This window comes from Procambarus clarkii, chromosome 71, assembly GCF_040958095.1.
Source record: "Procambarus clarkii isolate CNS0578487 chromosome 71, FALCON_Pclarkii_2.0, whole genome shotgun sequence".
NCBI lineage: Eukaryota > Metazoa > Arthropoda > Malacostraca > Decapoda > Cambaridae > Procambarus > Procambarus clarkii.
In genome coordinates this window covers 6,068,822-6,088,819 of record NC_091220.1, presented here as the reverse complement: position 1 = coordinate 6,088,819, position 19,998 = coordinate 6,068,822, and the positions used below count along the sequence as shown (strand labels likewise).

At 44.9% G+C, this 19,998-nt stretch overlaps 3 non-coding genes across 3 annotated transcripts; all 3 read right to left on the bottom strand.

Annotated features, from left to right (window-relative positions):
- On the bottom strand, nt 1-119 carry LOC123750698 (5S ribosomal RNA). Its single transcript, XR_006772034.1, has one exon. It is a non-coding gene; the product is annotated as a 5S ribosomal RNA (ribosomal RNA).
- A 10,676-nt stretch (nt 120-10,795) lies between these two features.
- On the bottom strand, nt 10,796-10,914 carry LOC138356346 (5S ribosomal RNA). The gene has a single exon (XR_011224374.1). It is a non-coding gene; the product is annotated as a 5S ribosomal RNA (ribosomal RNA).
- Nucleotides 10,915-19,109: 8,195 nt separating this feature from the next.
- On the bottom strand, nt 19,110-19,228 carry LOC123750409 (5S ribosomal RNA). Its single transcript, XR_006772003.1, has one exon. It is a non-coding gene; the product is annotated as a 5S ribosomal RNA (ribosomal RNA).
- Nucleotides 19,229-19,998: the final 770 nt, after the last annotated feature.

Sequence of the window (19,998 nt, the reverse complement as noted above, 5' to 3'; positions counted from 1 at the left end):
TGCCAACAGCATTTGGTGTTCCCAGGCGGTCACCCATCCAAGTACTAACCAAACCCAACGTTGCTTAACTTCGCTGATCGGACGAGAAGCGGTGTTCTCAACGTGGTATGGCCGTTGGCATGAGACTGCCTACACATTGTGGCTAATAACCAACTCTTTTTAGTCATCACGGCAGGATACGGACCTTCTTGTGGTGTCTTAATGGTAATTGTATCCTAACATATTTTTGTCTCCTTGGCATGGATATTTAACATCGTTTATTCAGTCTTGGGTTTATGTTCTTTCGCCATTTACAGACATTTTACATCTACCTACTTCCTCAGCCTACCCTGCCAATTTCTAATGAATTTGTGGATTTTCTTTTGTAATACATACATGTGTGTGCTCATCTGCTCTTCAGTTTTTATGATATTTGTCTCATCTGTCCTGCTTTATGATACTTTTACAAAGAACATGAACAAATGCTTCTATTTTAGAGAAGATATGGGATCCAGGTTTCGGAGCCGTAAAACCAACCGTCGTGATTGGTGGACGAGTTGCCAGGTTGCAGCTTCTGTACCGTGCCGGCACATAAATAGGTTCGGCTCAAGCGGCGGCAGCATCATTCCCCCGTGACTGTCTGAGCGTCTCTCATCACCTTGGTTATCTCATCATCATCATGGTAGAAGCAAAGCCTACCAAGAAGGCTGCGGCTGCTGCTGCTGTGGTGGCCACCACCAGGAAACCTCGCGTCCAGGTTGCTCACCCGAAAACTAGTCAAATGGTTCTAGCCGCGGTCGCAGCACTCAAAGACCGTAAGGGCTCGTCTCTACAAGCAATCAAGAAGTACGTTGTTGCCAACAACAAAGTCGAGGCTGCCAAGATCGCCATTTACATCCGAAGATTTCTCAAGAAAGCAGTGGCTGACGGCATTCTTGTTCAGACCAAGGGAAGTGGAGCTAGTGGATCATTCAAGCTGGCCGTAGCAGAGAAGAGGGCCGTTCTAACTCCCAAGAAAGCCACCACAACCAAGAAACCATCTACAGCAGCAAAGAAGGCCGTGGTAACTCCCAAGAAAGCCGCCACAAGCAACAAACCACCTACAGCCTTGAAAAAGAAGCAGCAGCAGCAGCTTGTTGTTGGGAACAAAAAGCCCAAAATAAAGAGAGCTTCAAAATCTCCCAAACCACCCAAGGCAAAGAAAGCTGTCAAGAAAACAACAAAGGCAAAATAAACGACGACATGCAAGCAGCATGAATACACATGACAATAAACATCCAGGCCTCCCCCCTCAGTGGAGGGGCCTCATATGATTCCAAAAAGAGTTTAGTTTTGTAGACAAATAAATCATTACTTTTGGGGTAGATTTACTCTGTATATTATATATATATATATATATATATATATATATATATATATATATATATATATATATATATATATATATATATATATATATATATATATATATACACATACATGGGTGAGGTGATATGGTACCAAAGTTTTGGGTGAGGTGATTGACATTTACACAAGATAAAACACGAACCAATGGGAATAAAAACATAAGAATGGAAGTAACTGCAGAAGGCCTATTGGCCCATAACACAAGCACTTCCTCTTGATGCTTCTATATTGGTTCGGAGTCTTGAAGCTATAATATATATATATATATATATATATATATATATATATATATATATATATATATATATATATATATATATATATATATATATATATATATATATATATATATGCACACAAAACTAAATAGTCTTGTTAGACAAATTGCCCCTATTAGAGGCAAGTTGACTAACAAGCCGAATGACTGCAATTGTTTTGAATTTGAGTTAAATCTAACATAGAAATGTAATCAAACCTAACCTAACCTATGCTAACCCAAGCTAAGCTAACCTAACCTAACCTAAGCTAACCCAAGCTAAGCTAAGCTAACCTAACCTAACCTAAGCTAAGCTAACCTAACCTAACCTAACCCAGCAATTCATGATCTTAATATAATACTGTTAATTGGATAAACCAATTTGGAAAGAAATGTTCGAAAATAACAAAATTAACTGTGCTTGTTAGGAAAATTGGGCCTTGCATACTTGTCCCAATAGTGTGGTTCTCGCTTTTAGGTACGACATAAACGTATACCTAAGTTGAGAGAGAAAAAGATTCGCACTCAAACATGCATATCGATTGCCAGTCCTGAATTCTGGGTAGATATTCGTGTCCTCCCTTTTCATTTACCATCATTTGGATACTATCAAAACAGCTCTGAGAAGGATAAAATGAATAAAACGGGTAGCTCACTCATGTAAAAAGGAAGAGTTGGGAAAGATCTCTCTCTCTCTCTCTCTCTCCCTCACCCCCCCCCCCCCCACCACCACCAATGATCCTGCTCTGCTAGTATATAACGGAACAAACCTTCCCCCCCCCCCCCCACCCCTCCCTCCCCAATCAGAGTCCCTTTAAGCATGCGAGGATAAAAAATAGATTTCATAAGACCCAATGTGCTAGCTGATATCAAAACAATTTATGTTATCGTCTATTAAGCCCTTCAGTAAAAAAGTATAGGGACCTAATTAGGTCCCGTTTTGAGGTGGTGGTGGGTGGAATCGATGGATTAGCCAAGCTCTTATCCGCCGAATCCGTAGAGGGTACGACCCTGGCGCTTCAGAGCGTACACCACGTCCATGGCAGTGACGGTCTTCCTCTTGGCGTGTTCCGTGTAGGTTACAGCATCACGGATGACGTTCTCGAGGAACACCTTCAGGACGCCACGGGTCTCTTCGTAGATGAGACCCGAAATACGCTTCACGCCGCCACGACGAGCTAAGCGACGAATAGCGGGCTTGGTGATGCCCTGGATGTTGTCACGTAGCACCTTACGATGACGCTTGGCGCCACCCTTTCCGAGTCCCTTGCCTCCCTTGCCGCGTCCAGTCATGGTGTTGAAGTTGTGTGAATAATAAAATTTCGGAATCGAATCGAATCGAATTAAATATAGGACAAGATACCCTTCGGGTGAGCTTTGAAGTGGGTATAGGTGAAGAATAGCTTGGGTGAGAGGAAGCGTCGGAGTTGTAGAGATAGAGCCAGGGCTAGACCCAGCTGCGCGGCTGAATATGAGGCTACTTGAACACCTGGTCGGCTTAGGCTTGGCTGGCAGGGTCCCGAGGGAGGGGCGGCGGTGTGAGGTCTTCTTTCCTCATGACGTGTGGAGTCTTCTTTCTTCTTAGGAGTTGAAGTCTTCTTTCTTCTTTGAAGCTGAAGTCTTCTTTCTTCTTTGAAGCTGGAGTCTTCCGTCTTCTGTCTTGCACGTTGGTCTGCTCCGAAGCTTGCAGGGGTTCCACCACCTCAAAACGAGCAAAATTAGGTCCCTATACCCCTAAAGAGGGGGGGGGGGTGAAGGCGGCTACCTTCGGGCGAGTCTGGTGTTGAAGCTAGGCTTGTTATTCTTCCTTGTTCTCTTGCGTGGAGTTTGGTCTGTTGGCGTGCTTGGTGAAGGTGTGGGTCTTGTCACTACTTTATATTCGTTCAGTTCTTCTCTTGCTGCTCGCCATACGCTGTTGTACATCAGGGTTTTCATGTCAGTTACTACCCTGGTAACAGTTTCTTCGCCGTTTCTGTGTCTTTTCGTTATTGTTCCTGCTTCCACGTCCAGGATTGACAATGGTTCTTCTGTGTCCTTGGGGTCGTGAATCAGGAATCTGCGTGGGGATCGCAGACCATCTAGGCTTACTGGGGAGACCGATTCATTGTCGAATTCTGACAATTCGCAGCCGTCCCCGTCCTCGTGTTCATATACTGGGTCCCGCAGTGGTACGTGGAATTCTTGCATTCTCGGGTCGGTGTTTTCTTCAACAAAACTCATGACAGTAGTGTATGGGTTGAACATTTTCGGGGCTGCTATGCTGGTAGTCACTTTGGGTTCAGGTGCGATGACAGTTGCTGGTTCAGCAGATGTTGAGATCGGTTGAGAAGCCGTCGGGGTGCTGTCGTTTGCCGTAGTCGGGTTTGCAGGAGTGGCTGGTGTAGGGTTGGCCTCTGTTGTAGTAGAGCGGGAGGTGAACATGGCCTCTGGTATCACAAACGATGGTAGGTTGTTCTCCTTGTATAGTTCCTTCAGTAATTCATAACGTAGTCTGAGATCTTCGCCTGAGAGCGCCGTTGCGAAGTGTATCAGGGCTGCAACAGTGCTATCAGGGGTGGCTGCAGGCGGCGTGAGTGAGGACGGCTGGCTGGCTGGGTTGAGAGGTGTTGTCTGTGACCTTGAGTGGCTGGCGCGGGAGCTGCTGGTCCAGTAGTTGAGTTGTGCGCCGCTTGCGGCGCCACTTGTCGGGAGTGCTGGGAAGGCTTCTGCTTGAATGTTGAAAGATTTCACTCTTGGAGTAGGATTTCGAGGTCTGGCGTCGATCATTTTCGCTATTTCTTCCTGCCTGGTGGGGCAGTCTTGAGAGACGGCTGTGTGTTCTCCGTTGCAAAGTAGACAGCGCTTGATGGTGGCTGTGCAGGTCCTGTGATGGTGTTCTCCAGTACAAATGCTGCATTTCTGCAGCCTGTTTGGGCACTTCTGGGCGTAGTGGGTGTATTGATAACACCGAAAACATTGACGAAGGCGGAAGTAACGCTGCCTGGTGATCTGGTGGGGTGTGCAGGCCACTCCACAGCATCTGAGTCCGTTGTCGGCCGCGAGAGTAGCCTCTGCAGGAGTCTTGAGGGTGACCTTGAGGGTTGGCCTCCCGCTTTCACCCTGCTGGATGAGGTGGGCCGAGATGGCTGTAAGAGACCGGTTCAGAGCGTTTATGCTCTTCAAGATCTCAGTGATGGGCTGTTCGGCGATGATGGCACTCACTCTGTGAATGAATATTGTTCTTACAGCCTGGAATTGGAGGGGAGGCAGGAGTGTTAGCCCCTTTGCCTCGAGTGCAGTGGTCGATGTTGTGGTGAAAAGGGCTTCTAGTGCAGCTGCACTACTGAAGAGAATTTGGGGTCCCTTAACGTCCATAACGACGTCGATGGGTGCTACCCCAGAGGTCGAGGTCAGTAGCTCCATGATCTCGGCCTTGTTAAAAGTGGTGTCGGTTCCTCGGAACCGCACCTTCACTCTGAAAAGCATGATGCCTATGCAGGCACCACGCTAGAAGTCAGGAGGGAAGCGCTCACGTTGCTGCTCAATATTTACCCACCCGGCAGTGCTAGGTGCAAGCTTCCTCTCCTGCTTGAAATGAAATGAGCACGATTTCCCCAGACTATATCCCGTCAAGCGGACGTACTTGTAGCATGGCAACTCCTAACTCCTGCCTGTCCTTACTTTATGCTTGTACTCGAGCAGAAACACGGCTTTCTCACAACGCTTTCAAAACTGCAGTTGCCTACTCGTCTGTTTCACGTCTCTGTGAAATGACTTTTGCACAAATCCAAAAAATAGAGCAAAATCAGCGATAATAGTGTTTGAGGTGAGCTGCCTGTTGGCTGCAGCCAGAGGAAGGAGGGGAGGGGCAACGGGGTGACGTAGGCGAGTCGAGCAGCCAATGGCGCTCGAGCAAGCGCCTCGAGACGGCGTATATAAGCAAAAATTTTTCGGCGCCGGCCATCACAAACCACAGTTGTTCACCATGGCTCGCACCAAGCAGACTGCTCGCAAGTCCACGGGAGGCAAGGCTCCTCGTAAGCAGCTGGCCACCAAGGCAGCACGCAAATCTGCTCCTGCCACAGGGGGCGTGAAGAAGCCTCACCGTTACAGGCCCGGAACGGTCGCCCTGCGTGAGATCCGTCGTTACCAGAAGAGCACAGAGTTGCTCATCAGGAAACTTCCCTTCCAGCGTCTGGTGCGCGAGATTGCCCAGGACTTCAAGACCGATCTTCGCTTCCAGTCGTCTGCCGTCATGGCTTTACAGGAGGCATCCGAGGCTTACCTGGTCGGTCTCTTCGAGGACACTAACCTCTGTGCCATCCACGCCAAGCGTGTCACCATCATGCCAAAGGACATTCAGCTTGCTCGCCGTATCCGTGGAGAGCGTGCATAAGCTAAAACGACCACCCTAGTATACACCAAACTCGGCCCTTCTCAGGGCCAAAATATCCTTCTAAGGAGATTTCAGACATTCCTAGCATCAGTCATATGAATTAACCTTCATCTATACATATAATAAATAAATAAATACAATAATTTAGGTGGCATACATACACTGTACACGTGATATCAATAAATCAAGTCATTTGTAGTACAACCTGTCCTCTTACAAACAAAACGCCGTCGATTTTCATTCTTATGCACTGCCAAGGATCCTCCCCCCCCCCTCCAAAAAAAAAAAAAAAAAAAATTGTCATACTGTACTAGAAATAAAAGCAGCTTGTATAAGTGACATACTGTCCTGTCCTGTTTTATTCTGTTTTTGGTCCTCTGGCTTAATCTGTTAAGTTAGGAGATGACATTTTAAATTAACCGTTTTCTTGACATTTTCAAACCTTAAGAGGGTGGCCTGCATAGTAATCCTAATGTGGAACATAACAATGAATCTCTAATCTCTAGAAAAAAGATACCGAGTGTTTATATGTGTGTTGAGAGAGAGAGAGAGAGAGAGAGAGAGAGAGAGAGAGAGAGAGAGAGAGAGAGAGAGAGAGAGAGAGAGAGAGAGAGAGAGAGAGAGAGAGAGAGAGAGAGAGACATGCAGAGACAGAGACAGAGACAGACAGACAGACAGACAGAGACTGAGAGAGAGAAACACACACAGACAGTTTCATAAATATTCTCATTTTATAGCTATTTGCTTTCAGTGACAGAGGTTTTTGTTATAATAGTATTGGTGTCTAACACTCACAATCTCTTTAGAAATTAAAGTGTGGCTCCAATGGAGCCGAGTTTGTTGGTTTGAGGCCAAGCCACCACCACAGGGCAGTAAGTAAGCCGTTTACTTGGAGGAGGTGTACTTGGTGACGGCCTTAGTGCCCTCAGAGACGGCGTGCTTGGCCAGTTCTCCGGGCAACAGGAGCCTTACAGCCGTCTGGATCTCCCGACTGGTAATGGTGGAACGCTTGTTGTAGTGGGCCAGGCGAGAAGCCTCGGCGGCGATGCGCTCGAAGATGTCGTTCACGAACGAGTTCATGATCGACATGGCTTTGGAAGAGATACCAGTGTCGGGGTGGACCTGCTTCAGCACTTTGTAGATGTAGATGCTGTAGCTCTCCTTCCTCCTGCGCTTCTTTTTCTTATCGCCCTTGGCAATGGCCTTCTGGGCCTTTCCGGCCTTCTTGGCAGCCTTTCCAGATGCCTTGGGTGGCATGATGATGCTCGTGCTGGCTGGCGTTGCGATACAATAATGAACTTTTGCGCGAGTCGAGCTTTCCTTTTATATCCCGCTCGCGACTCAGCTCAGAGCGGGTCGCGTGGCGGAGCGCGCTGATTGGTCAGTGGCGGACTCCCTTGATCCTGAGCGGGGTATATAACACGAAGCTCGATCTGCGGGCCGGCATAAAACACCACAAACCCACAACAGCAGCAGCAATGTCAGGACGCGGCAAGGGAGGCAAAGTGAAGGGCAAGTCAAAGTCTCGCTCCAGCAGGGCCGGACTTCAGTTCCCCGTGGGCAGAATTCACCGTCTGCTGCGTAAAGGCAACTACGCCGAACGCGTCGGTGCTGGCGCTCCTGTCTACCTGGCAGCCGTCATGGAATACCTCGCTGCCGAAGTTCTGGAGCTCGCCGGTAACGCCGCACGTGACAACAAGAAGACCCGTATCATCCCACGTCACTTGCAGTTGGCCATCCGCAACGACGAAGAACTCAACAAACTTCTGTCTGGCGTAACCATTGCACAGGGAGGTGTTCTTCCAAACATTCAGGCAGTTCTTTTGCCAAAGAAGACAGAGAAGAAGTAAGCACTTCTGCCACCCACCACGACAAATACCATAACCAGGCTCCATCCGGAGCCACACACACTTTAATAGAGAGATTCAAGTAGACAATCAACTTTCAAACATTAATAATAACATTTATATTGATTTCATTTGGAATGTGTACATAACAAACAAACAAAACAAAATTATAGGGGATATTCAGCATCACTTGGAATATTAACCAATCATATAAATCCAATATATATTTTATATTTTACTTTAAGCGAGGAATTCATATTCTATCAATTTTTAATCATACAAATGAACAAAAGCAATTCTTCACTAGACGTAATGAATGAATAAATGATCAAGGTTTTAATGTGTTTCATGAATAAATATATATATATATATATATATATATATATATATATATATATATATATATATATATATATATATATATATATATATATAATATAATATAATATAATATATTATAATACTTGTGAACCAGAATATGTTTGAGCAGCAGCGATCGTGCCATTGGCCGAAGTGCAACAATTCAAATAATTTAAAGGGCCTGCTCGGGTATATAAGAGAGGCTGGGAGACTGGGGCCGGTGGTGGGTGATGAGTGATGGTGTGGTGTGGTGTGGTGTTGTTAAGAGTTGATTTACGGCCAGCCAGCCAGCTGCAGCCAAGGCAGGGCAGGGCAAGGCAAGGCAAGGCAAGGCAAGGCAAGGCAAGGCAAGGCAAGGCAAGGCAAGGCAAGGCAAGGCAAGGCAAGGCAATAACAGGACAGGACAGGCAAGGCAAGGCAAGCAGGCGGGCGGGCAGGCGGGCGGGCGGGCGGGCAGCCAGCCAGCCAGCCAGCCAGCCAGCCAGGCAGGCAGGCAGGCAGGCAGGCAGGCAGGCAGGCAGGCTGGCAGGCAGGCAGGCAGGCAGGCAGGCAGGCAGGCAGGCAGGCAGGCAGCCAGCCAGCCAGCCAGCCAGCCAGCCAGCCAGCCAGGCAGGCAGGCAGGCAGCCAGCCAGCCAGCCAGCCAGCCAGCCAGCCAGCCAGCCAGCCAGCCAGCCAGCCAGCCAGCCAGCCAGCCACTCCCACTTTGTATTTATATGCATTCAATTTATATTCAAACATTATATATGTTAAGGGCCTAGTTTTAGTGTTTATTTTAAAAATGACAAACATCGAGTCGTTTTACCAGTCCTTTAGCGTTAACGGTGATGCATTTTAAAACTGAACAGAAATCACCTTTTCTGGATATATCAAATATCGAATCCGCTTAATGTGCCTACAATTCAATCATTCAAAAAATACATAATTTACATCATGCCTTTTCATAGAACAGACAATAAGATTTGAGACAATAAGAACTTTAGTTTTATAACTAAAGTTGCACAATTATACCAACTCTATGGTGGCTGGGTGGTAAGGTGTGTGGCTGGTGTTTTGGAAGTCGCGAGTTCAAACGACCCAATGGGAGTACTTTTTTTTTTTTTATGCCATACAATCTTCCTAGTACTATTATGTAGGTTTGTGTGTGTGTGTTTTTATTCATTCTTTGGTTTTATAGATGACATACATATTGACTCCTTTTACCGGTCCTTAATTAGGCTCTGGGGAAGCAATGGTGGTGGTGGTGGTGCATTTAAAACTAAACCAAAAATCACCAGTTCTGGACGCGTCAAATATCATATCCGCTTAATGTGTCTACAACCTAATTACTTAAAACTACACTATTTAATTCATTCATATCATGTGCATATTGGTCATTATGCTCATACAACCGACATAACAATTTATTTTCATTATTAGAATCATACATTTCATCAAGTAATACAGATACAAAGAGATTTTCTTTCTGAGAAGACCGTTAGTATTGGCTGGCTGGCAGGCAGGCAGGCAGGCATTTGAGGGTTATTATTTCGCCTGTTGATTGGGGGGAGGGTTGATGTGTTAGGGGGTTTTCGGTTAGGTGTGGTGGTGGTGATTGGTGGTGGTGGTGATTGGTGGTGATTGGTGGTGAGTAGTGGTGAGTAGTGGTGGTGGTGGTGGTGGTGGTGGTGGTGGTAGTAGTAGGTGGGAGGGGGGGGGGGGGGGGGAAGGGGAATGATGGTCTGTGGATTCCTTCTCCGTACCCCTTACATATAAGCAAAAACATGCCTTCCTGTGGGTATAGAAACATTAACACAAATTATATCAGTAACTGATATTGTAGCCTTTTAAACAGAAAAGATTTGTACATACAAATACTTTTAAATTATCATTTATTTGTGGAAATGGCATTTACGTCATTAAATTGATACCTCAGCATCAAGTGTCCTGCAGTGGTCCAGTGGTAAAGTGTATATAAGTGATGCGTATTCTTGGAGTTGCGAGTTCAAACCCGGATTAAGCTATATATATATATATATATATATATATATATATATATATATATATATATATATATATATATATATATAAGTTAAAGTTAGATAAATATATAAGTTAGATAAATATACACACTTAACAAAAGAATAGGGGTGGTAGGAGAAGAAAATATCAAAGTGTTCAGTGAGGATCCACAAGGTCTTCTCTGAGTACTCTTTATTTTCTTCTCCGAGGCTATGGGTCCCTACATTTGCACCAGAGGTGGTACCCCTTCTAGGTTATATATATATATATATATATATATATATATATATATATATATATATATATATATATATATATATATATATATATATATATACAACATGTTTTGTTTTGGTTGTTTGTTTTTGTATAAAGCCTCACACACTATATTAAGCGAGTTTGTTTTAAACATGACATACATATTAATTCATTTTACCAGGCCTTATTCCACACAACTCCGTGAATTTCCCGTGGAGCCAGCCAGCCAGCCAGCCAGCCAGCCAGCCAGCCAGCCAGCCAGCCATTCAAACAAAAACAAACGAAACAAAACAAAACAAAACAAAAAACATTATTGCCAACAGCATTTGGTGTTCCCAGGCGGTCACCCATCCAAGTACTAACCAAACCCAACGTTGCTTAACTTCGCTGATCGGACGAGAAGCGGTGTTCTCAACGTGGTATGGCCGTTGGCATGAGACTGCCTACACATTGTGGCTAATAACCAACTCTTTTTAGTCATCACGGCAGGATACGGACCTTCTTGTGGTGTCTTAATGGTAATTGTATCCTAACATATTTTTGTCTCCTTGGCATGGATATTTAACATCGTTTATTCAGTCTTGGGTTTATGTTCTTTCGCCATTTACAGACATTTTACATCTACCTACTTCCTCAGCCTACCCTGCCAATTTCTAATGAATTTGTGGATTTTCTTTTGTAATACATACATGTGTGTGCTCATCTGCTCTTCAGTTTTTATGATATTTGTCTCATCTGTCCTGCTTTATGATACTTTTACAAAGAACATGAACAAATGCTTCTATTTTAGAGAAGATATGGGATCCAGGTTTCGGAGCCGTAAAACCAACCGTCGTGATTGGTGGACGAGTTGCCAGGTTGCAGCTTCTGTACCGTGCCGGCACATAAATAGGTTCGGCTCAAGCGGCGGCAGCATCATTCCCCCGTGACTGTCTGAGCGTCTCTCATCACCTTGGTTATCTCATCATCATCATGGTAGAAGCAAAGCCTACCAAGAAGGCTGCGGCTGCTGCTGCTGTGGTGGCCACCACCAGGAAACCTCGCGTCCAGGTTGCTCACCCGAAAACTAGTCAAATGGTTCTAGCCGCGGTCGCAGCACTCAAAGACCGTAAGGGCTCGTCTCTACAAGCAATCAAGAAGTACGTTGTTGCCAACAACAAAGTCGAGGCTGCCAAGATCGCCATTTACATCCGAAGATTTCTCAAGAAAGCAGTGGCTGACGGCATTCTTGTTCAGACCAAGGGAAGTGGAGCTAGTGGATCATTCAAGCTGGCCGTAGCAGAGAAGAGGGCCGTTCTAACTCCCAAGAAAGCCACCACAACCAAGAAACCATCTACAGCAGCAAAGAAGGCCGTGGTAACTCCCAAGAAAGCCGCCACAAGCAACAAACCACCTACAGCCTTGAAAAAGAAGCAGCAGCAGCAGCTTGTTGTTGGGAACAAAAAGCCCAAAATAAAGAGAGCTTCAAAATCTCCCAAACCACCCAAGGCAAAGAAAGCTGTCAAGAAAACAACAAAGGCAAAATAAACGACGACATGCAAGCAGCATGAATACACATGACAATAAACATCCAGGCCTCCCCCCTCAGTGGAGGGGCCTCATATGATTCCAAAAAGAGTTTAGTTTTGTAGACAAATAAATCATTACTTTTGGGGTAGATTTACTCTGTATATTATATATATATATATATATATATATATATATATATATATATATATATATATATATATATATATATATATATATATATATATATATATATATACACATACATGGGTGAGGTGATATGGTACCAAAGTTTTGGGTGAGGTGATTGACATTTACACAAGATAAAACACGAACCAATGGGAATAAAAACATAAGAATGGAAGTAACTGCAGAAGGCCTATTGGCCCATAACACAAGCACTTCCTCTTGATGCTTCTATATTGGTTCGGAGTCTTGAAGCTATAATATATATATATATATATATATATATATATATATATATATATATATATATATATATATATATATATATATATATATATATATATATATATATATATATATATATATATATATATATATATATATATATATATATATATATATATATATGCACACAAAACTAAATAGTCTTGTTAGACAAATTGCCCCTATTAGAGGCAAGTTGACTAACAAGCCGAATGACTGCAATTGTTTTGAATTTGAGTTAAATCTAACATAGAAATGTAATCAAACCTAACCTAACCTATGCTAACCCAAGCTAAGCTAACCTAACCTAACCTAAGCTAACCCAAGCTAAGCTAAGCTAACCTAACCTAACCTAAGCTAAGCTAACCTAACCTAACCTAACCCAGCAATTCATGATCTTAATATAATACTGTTAATTGGATAAACCAATTTGGAAAGAAATGTTCGAAAATAACAAAATTAACTGTGCTTGTTAGGAAAATTGGGCCTTGCATACTTGTCCCAATAGTGTGGTTCTCGCTTTTAGGTACGACATAAACGTATACCTAAGTTGAGAGAGAAAAAGATTCGCACTCAAACATGCATATCGATTGCCAGTCCTGAATTCTGGGTAGATATTCGTGTCCTCCCTTTTCATTTACCATCATTTGGATACTATCAAAACAGCTCTGAGAAGGATAAAATGAATAAAACGGGTAGCTCACTCATGTAAAAAGGAAGAGTTGGGAAAGATCTCTCTCTCTCTCTCTCTCTCCCTCACCCCCCCCCCCCCCCACCACCACCAATGATCCTGCTCTGCTAGTATATAACGGAACAAACCTTCCCCCCCCCCCCACCCCTCCCTCCCCAATCAGAGTCCCTTTAAGCATGCGAGGATAAAAAATAGATTTCATAAGACCCAATGTGCTAGCTGATATCAAAACAATTTATGTTATCGTCTATTAAGCCCTTCAGTAAAAAAGTATAGGGACCTAATTAGGTCCCGTTTTGAGGTGGTGGTGGGTGGAATCGATGGATTAGCCAAGCTCTTATCCGCCGAATCCGTAGAGGGTACGACCCTGGCGCTTCAGAGCGTACACCACGTCCATGGCAGTGACGGTCTTCCTCTTGGCGTGTTCCGTGTAGGTTACAGCATCACGGATGACGTTCTCGAGGAACACCTTCAGGACGCCACGGGTCTCTTCGTAGATGAGACCCGAAATACGCTTCACGCCGCCACGACGAGCTAAGCGACGAATAGCGGGCTTGGTGATGCCCTGGATGTTGTCACGTAGCACCTTACGATGACGCTTGGCGCCACCCTTTCCGAGTCCCTTGCCTCCCTTGCCGCGTCCAGTCATGGTGTTGAAGTTGTGTGAATAATAAAATTTCGGCACGATTTCCCCAGACTATATCCCGTCAAGCGGACGTACTTGTAGCATGGCAACTCCTAACTCCTGCCTGTCCTTACTTTATGCTTGTACTCGAGCAGAAACACGGCTTTCTCACAACGCTTTCAAAACTGCAGTTGCCTACTCGTCTGTTTCACGTCTCTGTGAAATGACTTTTGCACAAATCCAAAAAATAGAGCAAAATCAGCGATAATAGTGTTTGAGGTGAGCTGCCTGTTGGCTGCAGCCAGAGGAAGGAGGGGAGGGGCAACGGGGTGACGTAGGCGAGTCGAGCAGCCAATGGCGCTCGAGCAAGCGCCTCGAGACGGCGTATATAAGCAAAAATTTTTCGGCGCCGGCCATCACAAACCACAGTTGTTCACCATGGCTCGCACCAAGCAGACTGCTCGCAAGTCCACGGGAGGCAAGGCTCCTCGTAAGCAGCTGGCCACCAAGGCAGCACGCAAATCTGCTCCTGCCACAGGGGGCGTGAAGAAGCCTCACCGTTACAGGCCCGGAACGGTCGCCCTGCGTGAGATCCGTCGTTACCAGAAGAGCACAGAGTTGCTCATCAGGAAACTTCCCTTCCAGCGTCTGGTGCGCGAGATTGCCCAGGACTTCAAGACCGATCTTCGCTTCCAGTCGTCTGCCGTCATGGCTTTACAGGAGGCATCCGAGGCTTACCTGGTCGGTCTCTTCGAGGACACTAACCTCTGTGCCATCCACGCCAAGCGTGTCACCATCATGCCAAAGGACATTCAGCTTGCTCGCCGTATCCGTGGAGAGCGTGCATAAGCTAAAACGACCACCCTAGTATACACCAAACTCGGCCCTTCTCAGGGCCAAAATATCCTTCTAAGGAGATTTCAGACATTCCTAGCATCAGTCATATGAATTAACCTTCATCTATACATATAATAAATAAATAAATACAATAATTTAGGTGGCATACATACACTGTACACGTGATATCAATAAATCAAGTCATTTGTAGTACAACCTGTCCTCTTACAAACAAAACGCCGTCGCTTTTCATTCTTATGCACTGCCAAGGATCCTCCCCCCCCCCCTCCAAAAAAAAAAAAAAAAAAAATTGTCATACTGTACTAGAAATAAAAGCAGCTTGTATAAGTGACATACTGTCCTGTCCTGTTTTATTCTGTTTTTGGTCCTCTGGCTTAATCTGTTAAGTTAGGAGATGACATTTTAAATTAACCGTTTTCTTGACATTTTCAAACCTTAAGAGGGTGGCCTGCATAGTAATCCTAATGTGGAACATAACAATGAATCTCTAATCTCTAGAAAAAAGATACCGAGTGTTTATATGTGTGTTGAGAGAGAGAGAGAGAGAGAGAGAGAGAGAGAGAGAGAGAGAGAGAGAGAGAGAGAGAGAGAGAGAGAGAGAGAGAGAGAGAGAGAGAGAGAGAGAGAGAGACATGCAGAGACAGAGACAGAGACAGACAGACAGACAGACAGAGACTGAGAGAGAGAAACACACACAGACAGTTTCATAAATATTCTCATTTTATAGCTATTTGCTTTCAGTGACAGAGGTTTTTGTTATAATAGTATTGGTGTCTAACACTCACAATCTCTTTAGAAATTAAAGTGTGGCTCCAATGGAGCCGAGTTTGTTGGTTTGAGGCCAAGCCACCACCACAGGGCAGTAAGTAAGCCGTTTACTTGGAGGAGGTGTACTTGGTGACGGCCTTAGTGCCCTCAGAGACGGCGTGCTTGGCCAGTTCTCCGGGCAACAGGAGCCTTACAGCCGTCTGGATCTCCCGACTGGTAATGGTGGAACGCTTGTTGTAGTGGGCCAGGCGAGAAGCCTCGGCGGCGATGCGCTCGAAGATGTCGTTCACGAACGAGTTCATGATCGACATGGCTTTGGAAGAGATACCAGTGTCGGGGTGGACCTGCTTCAGCACTTTGTAGATGTAGATGCTGTAGCTCTCCTTCCTCCTGCGCTTCTTTTTCTTATCGCCCTTGGCAATGGCCTTCTGGGCCTTTCCGGCCTTCTTGGCAGCCTTTCCAGATGCCTTGGGTGGCATGATGATGCTCGTGCTGGCTGGCGTTGCGATACAATAATGAACTTTTGCGCGAGTCGAGCTTTCCTTTTATATCCCGCTCGCGACTCAGCTCAGAGCGGGTCGCGTGGCGGAGCGCGCTGATTGGTCAGTGGCGGACTCCCTTGATCCTGAGCGGGGTATATAACACGAAGCTCGATCTGCGGGCCGGCATAAAACACCACAAACCCACAACAGCAGCAGCAATGTCAGGACGCGGCAAGGGAGGCAAAGTGAAGGGCAAGTCAAAGTCTCGCTCCAGCAGGGCCGGACTTCAGTTCCCCGTGGGCAGAATTCACCGTCTGCTGCGTAAAGGCAACTACGCCGAACGCGTCGGTGCTGGCGCTCCTGTCTACCTGGCAGCCGTCATGGAATACCTCGCTGCCGAAGTTCTGGAGCTCGCCGGTAACGCCGCACGTGACAACAAGAAGACCCGTATCATCCCACGTCACTTGCAGTTGGCCATCCGCAACGACGAAGAACTCAACAAACTTCTGTCTGGCGTAACCATTGCACAGGGAGGTGTTCTTCCAAACATTCAGGCAGTTCTTTTGCCAAAGAAGACAGAGAAGAAGTAAGCACTTCTGCCACCCACCACGACAAATACCATAACCAGGCTCCATCCGGAGCCACACACACTTTAATAGAGAGATTCAAGTAGACAATCAACTTTCAAACATTAATAATAACATTTATATTGATTTCATTTGGAATGTGTACATAACAAACAAACAAAACAAAATTATAGGGGATATTCAGCATCACTTGGAATATTAACCAATCATATAAATCCAATATATATTTTATATTTTACTTTAAGCGAGGAATTCATATTCTATCAATTTTTAATCATACAAATGAACAAAAGCAATTCTTCACTAGACGTAATGAATGAATAAATGATCAAGGTTTTAATGTGTTTCATGAATAAATATATATATATATATATATATATATATATATATATATATATATATATATATATATATAATATAATATATTATAATACTTGTGAACCAGAATATGTTTGAGCAGCAGCGATCGTGCCATTGGCCGAAGTGCAACAATTCAAATAATTTAAAGGGCCTGCTCGGGTATATAAGAGAGGCTGGGAGACTGGGGCCGGTGGTGGGTGATGGGTGATGAGTGATGGTGTGGTGTGGTGTGGTGTTGTTAAGAGTTGATTTACGGCCAGCCAGCCAGCTGCAGCCAAGGCAGGGCAGGGCAAGGCAAGGCAAGGCAAGGCAAGGCAAGGCAAGGCAAGGCAAGGCAAGGCAAGGCAAGGCAAGGCAAGGCAAGGCAAGGCAATAACAGGACAGGACAGGCAAGGCAAGGCAAGCAGGCGGGCGGGCAGGCGGGCGGGCGGGCGGGCAGCCAGCCAGCCAGCCAGCCAGCCAGCCAGGCAGGCAGGCAGGCAGGCAGGCAGGCAGGCAGGCAGGCTGGCAGGCAGGCAGGCAGGCAGGCAGGCAGGCAGGCAGGCAGGCAGGCAGCCAGCCAGCCAGCCAGCCAGCCAGCCAGCCAGCCAGGCAGGCAGGCAGGCAGCCAGCCAGCCAGCCAGCCAGCCAGCCAGCCAGCCAGCCAGCCAGCCAGCCAGCCAGCCAGCCAGCCAGCCACTCCCACTTTGTATTTATATGCATTCAATTTATATTCAAACATTATATATGTTAAGGGCCTAGTTTTAGTGTTTATTTTAAAAATGACAAACATCGAGTCGTTTTACCAGTCCTTTAGCGTTAACGGTGATGCATTTTAAAACTGAACAGAAATCACCTTTTCTGGATATATCAAATATCGAATCCGCTTAATGTGCCTACAATTCAATCATTCAAAAAATACATAATTTACATCATGCCTTTTCATAGAACAGACAATAAGATTTGAGACAATAAGAACTTTAGTTTTATAACTAAAGTTGCACAATTATACCAACTCTATGGTGGCTGGGTGGTAAGGTGTGTGGCTGGTGTTTTGGAAGTCGCGAGTTCAAACGACCCAATGGGAGTACTTTTTTTTTTTTTATGCCATACAATCTTCCTAGTACTATTATGTAGGTTTGTGTGTGTGTGTTTTTATTCATTCTTTGGTTTTATAGATGACATACATATTGACTCCTTTTACCGGTCCTTAATTAGGCTCTGGGGAAGCAATGGTGGTGGTGGTGGTGCATTTAAAACTAAACCAAAAATCACCAGTTCTGGACGCGTCAAATATCATATCCGCTTAATGTGTCTACAACCTAATTACTTAAAACTACACTATTTAATTCATTCATATCATGTGCATATTGGTCATTATGCTCATACAACCGACATAACAATTTATTTTCATTATTAGAATCATACATTTCATCAAGTAATACAGATACAAAGAGATTTTCTTTCTGAGAAGACCGTTAGTATTGGCTGGCTGGCAGGCAGGCAGGCAGGCATTTGAGGGTTATTATTTCGCCTGTTGATTGGGGGGAGGGTTGATGTGTTAGGGGGTTTTCGGTTAGGTGTGGTGGTGGTGATTGGTGGTGGTGGTGATTGGTGGTGATTGGTGGTGAGTAGTGGTGAGTAGTGGTGGTGGTGGTGGTGGTGGTGGTGGTGGTGGTAGTAGTAGGTGGAGGGGGGGGGGGGGGAAGGGGAATGATGGTCTGTGGATTCCTTCTCCGTACCCCTTACATATAAGCAAAAACATGCCTTCCTGTGGGTATAGAAACATTAACACAAATTATATCAGTAACTGATATTGTAGCCTTTTAAACAGAAAAGATTTGTACATACAAATACTTTTAAATTATCATTTATTTGTGGAAATGGCATTTACGTCATTAAATTGATACCTCAGCATCAAGTGTCCTGCAGTGGTCCAGTGGTAAAGTGTATATAAGTGATGCGTATTCTTGGAGTTGCGAGTTCAAACCCGGATTAAGCTATATATATATATATATATATATATATATATATATATATATATATATATATATATATATATATATATATATATATATATATATATACAACATGTTTTGTTTTGGTTGTTTGTTTTTGTATAAAGCCTCACACACTATATTAAGCGAGTTTGTTTTAAACATGACATACATATTAATTCATTTTACCAGGCCTTATTCCACACAACTCCGTGAATTTCCCGTGGAGCCAGCCAGCCAGCCAGCCAGCCAGCCAGCCAGCCAGCCAGCCAGCCATTCAAACAAAAACAAACGAAACAAAACAAAACAAAACAAAAAACATTATTGCCAACAGCATTTGGTGTTCCCAGGCGGTCACCCATCCAAGTACTAACCAAACCCAACGTTGCTTAACTTCGCTGATCGGACGAGAAGCGGTGTTCTCAACGTGGTATGGCCGTTGGCATGAGACTGCCTACACATTGTGGCTAATAACCAACTCTTTTTAGTCATCACGGCAGGATACGGACCTTCTTGTGGTGTCTTAATGGTAATTGTATCCTAACATATTTTTGTCTCCTTGGCATGGATATTTAACATCGTTTATTCAGTCTTGGGTTTATGTTCTTTCGCCATTTACAGACATTTTACATCTACCTACTTCCTCAGCCTACCCTGCCAATTTCTAATGAATTTGTGGATTTTCTTTTGTAATACATACATGTGTGTGCTCATCTGCTCTTCAGTTTTTATGATATTTGTCTCATCTGTCCTGCTTTATGATACTTTTACAAAGAACATGAACAAATGCTTCTATTTTAGAGAAGATATGGGATCCAGGTTTCGGAGCCGTAAAACCAACCGTCGTGATTGGTGGACGAGTTGCCAGGTTGCAGCTTCTGTACCGTGCCGGCACATAAATAGGTTCGGCTCAAGCGGCGGCAGCATCATTCCCCCGTGACTGTCTGAGCGTCTCTCATCACCTTGGTTATCTCATCATCATCATGGTAGAAGCAAAGCCTACCAAGAAGGCTGCGGCTGCTGCTGCTGTGGTGGCCACCACCAGGAAACCTCGCGTCCAGGTTGCTCACCCGAAAACTAGTCAAATGGTTCTAGCCGCGGTCGCAGCACTCAAAGACCGTAAGGGCTCGTCTCTACAAGCAATCAAGAAGTACGTTGTTGCCAACAACAAAGTCGAGGCTGCCAAGATCGCCATTTACATCCGAAGATTTCTC